The following is an 11,771-nucleotide window of genomic DNA, read 5'->3' as shown; positions in this document are numbered from 1 at the left end:
GCACCAAGAGTTTTTAATTTGTTAGGTCTAAGGTGTGCCTTAGTCAGGTGTATTCTATCCAGTTCTGTCTATATTGCTGACATTGATTAATTTTTTTAAAGATTTTATTTATTTATTTGAGAGAGAGAGAATGAGAGATAGAGAGCACGAGAGGGAAGAAGGTCTGAGGGAGAAGCAGACTCCCTGCTGAACAGGGAGCCCGATGTGGGACTCGATCCCGGGACTCCAGGATCCTGACCTGAGCCGAAGGCAGTCGCTTAACCAACTGAGCCACCCAGGTGCCCGCTGACATTGATTAATTAATCACCAATTCAAAAATGACTCTGGCTATGGCAGTAGGTACCTTTCCCTTGAAATTTAGGAACCAAGTTTCTTATGGTGGGAACAGAAATAAAAATATTCCAGAATTTCAGTAGTATCCTTGTATATTTTTTTTATGGCATAGAGAGAGGTTGGAGAGGATATTATATCAAAGGTTCTATTACAATATATGTAAAACTGAATGGGCAAAGAAAAACTTGCTTATAAGACAATAGTTTATTGCAAGAACATATAAATATGGTCTTTCTTAGCTCCCAAGAATTATCTCCATGCTATCAAGAAGCTTTGGGCTGAGAATACTCAGTGAGTTGCAGTGTATTGAAATATACCCACCACTCATTAAAAAAAAAATTGTTGGTTCATAGTTTTGCTTCTGTGAAATAAGTAGTAAAATAAACCACAAAGTAAATAACACTTGAGATCTTTGATATGTAAGAATCATTAGATACTTTAATGGAGTACACAACTAGAAAGTAAATAAAACAGAGCCAAAATTAACCATTTCTTTAAGACTCTTTCATCAGCAAAAGATGTCTGCTAAACCTAGCATCTCTCTTCCTAGTCATCTCCACCCCTTTCCATAGATTTCCATATGTTTAAATTAAAGACACATAGATTTGCCTTATAAAGTCCTCCTACCACCCTCTAGATTCCTATAAAAATGTAGCTAAATAAATTGGAAGAGAAAATACCACATTTTATTAATCTTGTCACATAATTTCTATTTGTTCTTCTTTAATTATGGTTAGTCACTGAGTTTAGACAAGAACATGTGACTCTTTCTTGATTTGTCTAGAAGTTATCACACAAATACTGTCCTAAGTCAGCAGCAAAAGCCAAACAGGAAAAAGTAGATGAGCATCAGAATTATCCTTCTAATTACTTTTAAAAGTAAAAACTGTTGATCATCTACACACTGCTGAAGTTAATACTTACTATTGATATTTCAGGCCATGCTTCAGAGAGGATTGAAATGTTTAATAGATGTTTTCACTTATTCATATAATTTTGCATTAAAGGCAATGATACAGTATCCTAAAAACATCATATTTCTTTACTGAGACTTTGAAGTGGTAACAGTCTACATGTTTGGATTTTTAGGTACAGTGGAAAAATATCATTGTTAAAACAATGTGAAACATAAAACAACCAAAACCACATACAAAAAATGAATAATGGTTTGTCATCTCAAAATCAGCAGCATTTAATGACTAATACATTTTTTTAATTAAAGATTTTATTTATTTATTTATTTAATTGATAGAGAGAGAGAGACAGCGAGAGAGGGAACACAAGCAGGGGGAGGGTCAGAGGGAGAAGCAGGCTTCCCGCCAAGCAGGGAGCCCGATGTGGGACTTGATCCCAGGACCCTGAGATCATGACCTGAGCTGAAGGCAGTCGCTTAACCAACTGAGCCACCCAGGCGCCCCGACTAATACATTTCTTAAAATTAATACATCTTGCCAAGATTTTACACCCTCCAAGTTTTGATTCCCAAAGTAGAGCATGTTTTACAAGTTAAGTCTAGATTTGCTGCCTCTTATACATTTCTTACTGGTCTTTATTGATAGTGTGGGCAACAAACAGGCTGTTCTCAGTTGGAAGCAGATGACCTGATGTAGTCATAACCATGTAGTCTCCCAACACTTTCTCTTTCTCATCAGGGTCACAAATATGTGCTCTGTTCTTTGAAACTACTTTACCTTGTTGTTCTATATCCATTCCTCTCATTGCTTTTTAATGGTTTGTGTCTTTATCCTACATTAAAATTTCCTATAAAAACCTATTACAACTTTGCTATTGAATTATTTTAAAGCATATTATTTGAGAATATGACCAACCACATTATTTATAGTTCCCTTTATAACATTCATAGAATAAAAAGTTTACAGACTGAGATATCAGGGAAGTCTTTCCTTTTGTGTAAATATATTTGCTGTCCCCCTCCTCAGGCAATGGAACTGAGATTTTCCTATTTTCCTTTGGTTACCAGAAAATGCAGAAGCAGATTTGCAGCCATATTTTAGAATACTTGTAATGTCTATATCTACATGCTGCCCTTATTCCTGATATTTTCTATCTTATGTACATTTCCCCTGCAACAATTACATATTTGTATTTTTCAATTTCATTGACCATATTTAGATAATTTTGTAAATGACCTCTCCTCTTCAGTGTAATAACAGAATTATATATAAAGAAACTACACAAGGATGCCTCTTGAACCACTGGTATTCAATGTTGTATAGGCATTTCCAGCCAGAACAATTAGGAAAGAAAAAATAAAAGTAAAAAGCATCCAAACTGTTAAGAAAGAATTAAAATCATCTCTACTCATAGATGACATATTTCTATATATATAAAATTCCAATTAATGCAAAAGAAAACCACTAGAAATAGTAAACAAATGCAGTAATATAGGTGGCTATGAGATTAACATACTAAAAAAGAAATTATGTTTCTATAAGCATGCAGTGAATAATAAAAAAAATTAAGAAACAATTCCGTTAATAATAGCATCTAAAAGAACAAAATACCTAGGAATAAATTCAACCAAGAAGGTCAGTGAGTTATATACTAAAAACTACAAATCATGGCTAAATGAAATTAATGACCTAAATAAATGAAAAGACAATCCATATTCATCTATTACAAAGCTTAATATTATTAAAAAGGTAATACTTCTTAAAATGATATATAGACTCAATTAATCACAATCAAAATTCCAATAATCATTTTTTTTCAGAAGTGGAAAAGCTAATCATCAAATTCAAATGGAATTCGAAGGTATCCCAAATAACAAAAACAATCTTTAGAAAGAAGAACAAGTTTGAAGGACTTATACTTCTTGATTTCAAAACCTAATACAAAGCTACAGTGATCAAAAACAGAATTATAAATATACGAGGAAATGGAATTTAGAGTCCAGAAATAAATCATTACATCTATGGTCAATTAATTTTCCACAAGGATGCCAAGAGCATTCAATGGGGTAAAAATAGTCTCCTTAACAAATGGTGCTGGAACAACCGGTAAACTACTTGCAAGAGAATGAATTTGGACCTCTACCTCACATCATATACAAAAACTAACTCAAATGGATTAATAGTGTAACTGTGTGTAGGATATAAAACCATAAAAATCTTATAAGAAAAACTCGGGGGTCAAAAAAAGAAAGAAAAAGAAAAACTAGGGGTCAGTTATTAGGACCCTGGTTTGAGTAATGGATTTTTAGATTTGAAATAAAAAGTACAAGCAACAAAAACAAAAAAATAGATAAATGATTTTATCAAAATACCATAAATCAAAATATCAAAAAGATATTATCAAGAAATAGCAAATCAAAATATCAAAAAGATATTCCCAAGAAAATGAAAAGACATCATACAAAGTAGAAAACATTTGAAAAGCATGAGTCTAGGATTCACTTTATCATTTTACAACTCAATGATAAAAAGACAACTCAATCTAAATATGAGTAAAGAACTTGAATACTCTATATTTCCCCAAATAAGATATACAAGTGGCCAACAAAATTTAAAAAGGTATTCAACATTTTAGTCATAAGGGAAATGCAAATCAAAATGACAGATACCACTTCACGCCTACTAGGATGACCATAAATAAGAACAAAACGACAACAAAGAAACAAAAAAATCCAGAACATAGCAAGTGTTAGCAAAGATGTAAAAAATCTGGGAGCTTAGTACTTTGCTGTTGGAAATGCAAAACAGAATGAAAAATGATTCAGCCATTAAGAAAGCAGCTTGAAGTTGTCTCAAATTTAAATGTGGAATTACATATGACCCAGAGATTCTGTTCTCAGATGTACATTCAAAAGAACTCAAAGTACATACTCAAACATATACAAATGTACACAAGTTTACAGTAACATTATTCACAGTATCCAATAGGTGGAAGCAGCTCAAATACCCATCAACAGATGAATGGATAAAAAATTGTATATTCCTGTGATGGGAGTACTATGCATCCATATAAAACTACTGATACATTTATAATTTAGAGTTCCTAATTGGAAGACAGGAGCAGGAATCAGATTAAATTATAAATAGAGTATTTAGAGTAAGCCCCCACAAAGAACGTCAAATGATAAAGCAGATTTGAAAGCTCTGGGAGAGAGTTTAGCATTTATTTCAGGCAAGAGCACTCCAGGCAGAGAGGACAGGAGAACAGGGCTGACACTTGCCTGGCATGTTTTCCATGGAAGCCAGTGTGGGCATAAAGGTGCATTTAAAAGGGAGAGCAGTAGGAGATGACATCACAGAGTGCCTGAGAAACAAGAATATGTGGATAATTTGGGGCCATTTTAATATTGTTTTTTTTTTCCTCCTGAGAAAAGAAAACCACTGTAAGATTTGAACAGAGGATGGAAATGATCAAACTGATATTGTAAATGGACCAGTCTACTGATAACTAGAAAACAGGTTGTAGAAAGGCAAGGAAAGAAGACTTCAGATTCCAGCTAATAAAGATGCTGGTTTGGACTGTGCTAGAAGCTGGAGAGGGACTGAGACATGGTTGGTTTATAGGTAGTTTGTTGGCAGCAATTTTTGTTGTGTGAAAGGACAATGACATCAAGAATAATTTCATTATTTACTGGACTGAGCACCTGAATGGTTTGAGTTTCCATGAACCAAATGAGAAAGGTTGCAGGTGAAGTAAACGGTGTAGAAGAATACTATAATTTTTAAAGATTATGTTACTCTATAGTTCATAGACTTTTCTCTCACCAATTTATTCCATACTTAAATAAGTCACTGTTATTTATTTCACTCTAGAAATTTTGAATCTTTATACCATTTCACTGCTTTTAGTATGATCTTCAATATATGCCATTTTGTTTTCCACAGTAATACCATATTGAGGAATGTTTGAATAATGCTGTTATTTGTTTTGTATTTGAAGGTGAAGACTGTACATCACTCTAGGTTTTCTTTTCCAAGTAAGAGTAATGAGTGTTCATTTGTATTCTTCAGACTTTTATAGGTCAGTATCATGACCCAATGTTAGTGGTATAGCCATATGCCATAAAACAATTTCCTTTTGGGGGGATATGGTTACAGTTTACCTTCTATATTAAATCTGCTTTAACTGTCTATTTTTTTTTGCTTTAACTGTCTATTAATCAACCGATCTCTACTACAAACCTGTTTAAGATAATATATCAGCTCACATTTTATATTTCCTAGAAGAGACCTACTATAATAGAGTCATGTGTATATTTTGTGACTCTAAAGATTCTGGGCCTAGACAAGTCATAAAAAGAAAAAGTTTAAAAAAATCTAAAATAAATATACTCCATTAGTACCCCCAAGGACATTTTTTCTCATTTCAATGACCAAACATGCATCCAGGAATAGAGCTCTGGGGCTACTTCAGCTGAGAACCTAGTTTGTAGTGTTTACTCAACCACAGATAAGGCTTAACTTGGTTTGAAAAGGGAAATAAAACATAATAGTTTTTCTCCCATATATATCCTGGATTGAAACTTACAAAGATCAAAAGCGAAAAGAATTAAATGACTCTATTGTAAAACCAAAGAGAAAATGCTGTTTTCATTGGCTTTTTGTTCTTCATTACGCTAACTTCAAAAGTTACTGAAATATTTTCAAATATAACTTTAAAAGATCAAATACAGCAGCTAAGTAGAATAAAGATTAATCATTATGAGAGTTAAAAATTCAACTGAAATGAAAATACAAATTTGAGTGAAATATTAATATGATTGTATTTTCTATGACAGAGAGATTAAAGAAGTGAAAGTTCAATGCAGAATTGATAAATTACATATTGATTCTCATGATTTTTAAAATGAACTTATTTTATAAAATTCTGTATATAATAAATAATATCTGCATATTTATTATCTCTCTTGTTACCATGTGCAAATTTAAGAGAACCTCTTAAGAAATATCAGTAATATATTTATACTTTATAACTCTTTACTCTGTCTTCATTTAAACAGAAACCATTTTAGCAAAATTCCTTAGTGTATGCAAGGTGATCAATAAGGATGCAAAAATAAAATATTTGTAACAGGATCTGGCACCAACTTCCAACTTGTATAGCATAGGTTTCCCCAACAACAAGCAATTCTGATACCAGTTGAGTGTCCTTCAATTCAACTAAAAACTGATACTATCTATGAGAAGACAATTTCAGATCCCACACTTTAAGGGTTCAGTCCCACAAGACTGCCCTCCGCTTCAGACTCCAAGCACAAGCCTAGGCTGTTACCTGTATTTCTGACCAACTGGCTATAAATCAGAAGTTCTAACAACTCCCTCCTTGGGTTCAATTAATTTGCTGAAGTGACTCATAGAACTCGGAGAAGCATTTTACTTACTGGATTACCAATTTATTATAAAGGAATATGACTCAGAAACAGTCAGATGGAAGAGATTGCATATGTCAAGGTAAATAATGAGAGCTTCCATACCCACTTCTTTCTAGTGTACCACTCTTTCTGAATCTCCATGTGTTCACCAACTGGAAGGAATTTGTTCCCTGTCCTTTTGGATTTTATGGAGGCTTTATTACATAGGCATGATTGATTAAATCATTGGCCCATTGGTAACTGATTCTACCTCTAACCCCTCTCTCATCCAGGAAATCAGGGAATATGACTGAAATTTCCAACCCTCTGTTCACAATTGGTTCCCCTGGCAACCAGCTCCTGAATCCTTAGATGCTTTCCAAAAGTCACCTCATTCATATAAACCCAGCTGTGGTGGAAAGGAACTTATGTTGAATACTTACCTATTCAAAGATAGGTATCTTGTTATTCAAGACACCTATAGTTCACTTTTATGGCACTGAAGAGATTTCAGGATCTAAGGGCAAGAGACCAAATACCAAGACAAAAGAGTCTCCCACTGCTCTTTTCTCAGGAAATCCCAAGGGTTTTGGGAAATGTAAGCCAGGAGGAACCATGGATAAAGACCAAATATATATGAAAATTATATTTGGTCATCTGAATGACCAAACATACTTTTCTCATAAATCACAATATTTCAATTCTCATTGCATTTAGAGTTCCATTGTCTAACAATAAGAAATATTTGAAAATGTGAATTACCACTAACTATAGGAAAGCTGACACTACTCTGTATACTGGCTGTTAAAAATGATTAAAGAAAACAACTTAGATGATACCAACAAACTTTATCACTTCACGAAATGGACAGTCTCCTTTCAGAGAACTGTAAAATGGGGTGGAAAGCAGGAAGCTTTAATAGGATAAAGACTAAAGGACAAGTAAGAAGAAAATAGAAAATCTCTGATTGGCTAGGGCCATGCAGTTAACTTTGTTTTGCGTAAGAACAAAGAACTAAGCATAGATCCCACAGTTGGCTTGATATCTGGGGATTGGCTGAGTTGATACATGTTTCTCATCAAGTAGAACATTTATAGGGGCATAAAAGTTACTTAATTTTCTGTTTGCTAATGTGACACCCTAGGAAAGAGAGGCTCCACCTTGGACCTAGAAAGTTATTTATACAGCACCCCTTTTGATCATCCTCTTGACCGTTCAGGACAATGATCAAAAATATCAGTCTTGGCATGACTCAGAGTTGCCATTGCCTCTCTCAGGTCCCAGTGTAGTATTCACAAAATAATATGTCAGACTCCCACTCTTACAGCTGTTTACAGGCTTCTGGTTTCATTGCTGTTGTTCTTGTTATTATTGTTTTTTGTTTGTTTTTGTCATTCTAATCAAAGAAGACTACCTGTTGACTGATCAATGGCTGCCCATATGCATTTAAAACTTTCGAGATACCATAGTGTATCAGGGAGACAATAATAATTACTAGCAATGAAACAATACCCATGATTTAGAGAGTAATCTTGAATCAGGGTCCCCATGGCCCAACCAACTAGAATCAAATAAATCAAGAAAAAAAAAAAAAACCCAAAGAGGAGAATACTTCTTTAATCCAGTTGGCCTTTTTATGTACTTCATGTAACTGTGTATCCACTTCTCCTTAAGTGTTTATTTGGCAAATTTGTTCCAGAGAAACTGAGGCAATGGAAATCAGGGAGAAGTGTGTGATAGACAGAAAGACCTATCAGATCATCAGCATCATAGCAAATCCAACAATCAGTTGGAGGTTGGATTATCCTCTTTATAATGCCCTGAAATAGGCAAACAATGGCATTATCTTTCCAGGATAGAGAAAGGCAAAAGGTGAACAAAATAACAGTAAGGACCTCTGTGATGCTAGAATCAGGAAAAGGATGGCCAAAGAGGGAAAGAGCTATAGAAAGAAACGTTCTTGATCTGACATCTTGGGAAGAAGCAGTCTACCCCAATACTGGCTATTTCTCTTCCTAGTCGATTTGATCTTGAGGTTTCCTGCATTGATACAAGACCAGATGACAGCTGTGAAATTTGCATTCAATGTTCAGCACCTTGTAATTTGGCAGTGGTGTCAGTGGTCAAGAGTTCATGGCAGGGTTCTTTCCATGAATCTCACTTTTAAAAACCATCAGAGTGAAACAATAATTGTCTATAAGTGACAAAAGACTTAAAAATACCCATGGATGAGAGTTCATTTAATAACAAAGTGTAGTTATTTCTGTGGCAGACAATAATTTAGGATAATAGTTAGACAATGTGAGTACTGACAACCTTCTAGAAACTTTAAACAATTTCTGAAATACCTATGTTAGTAACATATATCAATACGCATATAACTTAAGAAGGTCTATCATCATTTCTGATTTGACAATTCTTCCCATGTAATTTAACATACCAAATAAACCTAACATCTTTCCTTCACAAAGTGAGAGACAGATCCATTGGGATGTTCCAGGACTCCTTGAAAGAAATCCCAAAGTTAGTTCAAGGTCCAAAAGATTTCATTTAAAATTGGGGAAGTTTGTCAGAAATATCCATATAACCAAACCAACAAAAATTTGAAGGCAAATACATAAAACTACATAGTTGTGAACAAAACTTAGCTCTTTTAATACTTAGAAGACTGTATGTATGTATGTTTGTATGTATTGTTAAGTAATCAAAGACCTGAGAAAGACAACATGAACCATAGTAAATCTTTGCTGTCCAGGCAGATTATTAAAAAGATTAAGAACATTTGATTATAATTTCTTACTTAGAGCAGACCCATAATCTAAGAAAACTGTCCTTTTTACAGAGAAAAAACAAATTCTAATTTTGCACCAGTGTGCTTTTGATATTAAAACTTATTTTTAAAAAACTCAATTAAGTTCATTCCAGTCTTAACGAGGTTGGCCACACATAAAATTTCCTTCCCAAGATTCTTTTCTCACAAACCAATTACAACTGTTTTATATCCATTCAAATTTTGTCCTATTTGTTTTTCTCATTTTGGAACAAGCATTTTATTTTCATACACAGTTGTTTCTTTTCACCATTACTATTTCAAAGTAGTTTTAGTTACATATATTGATTAGAATTATTAATGTTTAGAATCCATTATTCTTAGTGAAAACTGAGAAGTAAGCAATTGTGAATTGTCTGTTACACTAGCATTCTGTGGATTTGCCAAATTATAAATTTCATAATTTCTAGAAGTATATTCTTCCTCATAGTATTTTTTTTCAATGTAGCACTAAAGATATTTAATAATAGATCCACATATCATTAGTTCTTCTGTAAAAGGAAGCCAAATGTGGATACATCTATGTTCAGTAATTGATGTTTCAGCATTTTATCTTATTTGGAAATAATCTGGATAGTCAATGACTATCCATCATTTAACTTACCTTAATCTCATAATTTTAATGTTTCAAGATGCCAAAAAGATATCGGAAATTAATTTTTAAGTAGACATACCATAAGGCATAATTTTTGTTGAAAAGCTCATTTATAAAGGTTTATTTTACTAATATCTATTTACTTGTTAACAGTTATGTTGAGGTTAGAAAATTTCATGAGACATTAAATAACTAACTATATTCAAGTTATCCTTCTTGCTGACAAATTTTGTAAGATACAAAGGTACTATCTTAGCAAAATCCAGAGCCACTCCTAAAGATGGCCCAAAAGCGGGGACAGGGGAAGACACAGACAATTCCCCTGAGAACTGGCAATAGTCTATAGGGCCATAGACACAAATGAAGTGCAACAAACATTCTTGACCACCCATATTTTGGACCTCCAACCTCACAGTTGAGCTGCCTGCATATGCCACAATGGACAACCTGCAAGCCTTAGGCAGGCAGAAAGCCAAACAAAGTTCTCAAAATACAGAATAAGACAAACTGCAGGCTTCTAAATGAGTGGGGTTTAAAATAGACAGTATAGTCCTAATGTGTCTACCAGAATTTGGCAAGGTTTTCCATTAATTTTAATTTTAGTTTTCCTTTGGCTGTTTAAGGGAATAACTTGTGGCAGCTTATTGGAGAATCTCCTGGGGTTCCATCAACTCTGGGAGGGGTCCATATGAAGGTCCTTCTTTGAGAGTGGATATGGGGGCATCTGAGTCAGTGTCAAAGGATTTGCACAAAACCTTGGGAGACAATCTCTTTCCCAGTGCCTTAGTTGATTGCAAATAAGACATCAATTTCTGGGCCAGTGTTTTGATGATGAACTCCCTAAGAGGGTGCAACAGGGGAGGCCCAGGTTCTGCTTTAGGTTTCTGTCCTTGGAGCTGCTACAGTGGTTAGGCCACCAACCTGGGAAATTTTTGTTTACACTCTTCAGAGTGGAAAGGCAACTGAGACAAAGGATTAATAGACTGAGTACTCAAGTAAAGGAGGCTAGAGAAGAGTAGGAAGAATCACATCGGTCTTATAGTTTTGGGGGTTTTTTAGGTACCTCTTATATCTTTAACTTTTCAATAAATTTTTCAGTAAATCTTTCAGTGAACCTAGTGTGGAATACTGAAGCCATTTGGAGCCTTTTGCATGCCAATTAAAATCAGTACTCCATTTTCTGTGTTTTATCTATGGGCCCTTGCTTTCAAAAGGACTTCACAAATGGACAATCTTATCTAATTGGAATGTTCCCCCCATAATGACCATTGTAATTCTAGGTAGTCTTAGTAAGATTTTACCATTTTTATAAATGTCTACGGCTTCTGGGATGACAGTTCTTATACATAAAATAAACAGGTATTCCAGAAGGTGGCACTGTCAATTCTCTGAAATTGAGGATCTCATGTCTTCAGCTAAACCGTGGATATTTCAGAGCCAAATTAATAGACAGATGTGCTAGTGGGTTGGGAATTTTGTGTTGTTTGTAGTGTACCTCACTGCACAGAAATTTTCTTGAGATTGGCAAGTGACCCAGTGTCAAGCTACCCATTCTGTGCCCAACTTATCCTAGGATAGGAGTCTTAAAGTAGGTGGCAAGCATTCTAACAGCTTTTAAGTGCTCAACCCATGTCCAGCAATTTTGCAGTGTTGGCTTCTGAGATTCCCATTAGGGATACATCTATTAC

Source organism: Zalophus californianus, chromosome 12 (assembly GCF_009762305.2).
Source record: "Zalophus californianus isolate mZalCal1 chromosome 12, mZalCal1.pri.v2, whole genome shotgun sequence".
Classification (NCBI taxonomy): Eukaryota; Metazoa; Chordata; class Mammalia; order Carnivora; family Otariidae; genus Zalophus; species Zalophus californianus.
Note: the sequence above shows the minus strand (reverse complement) of the source record.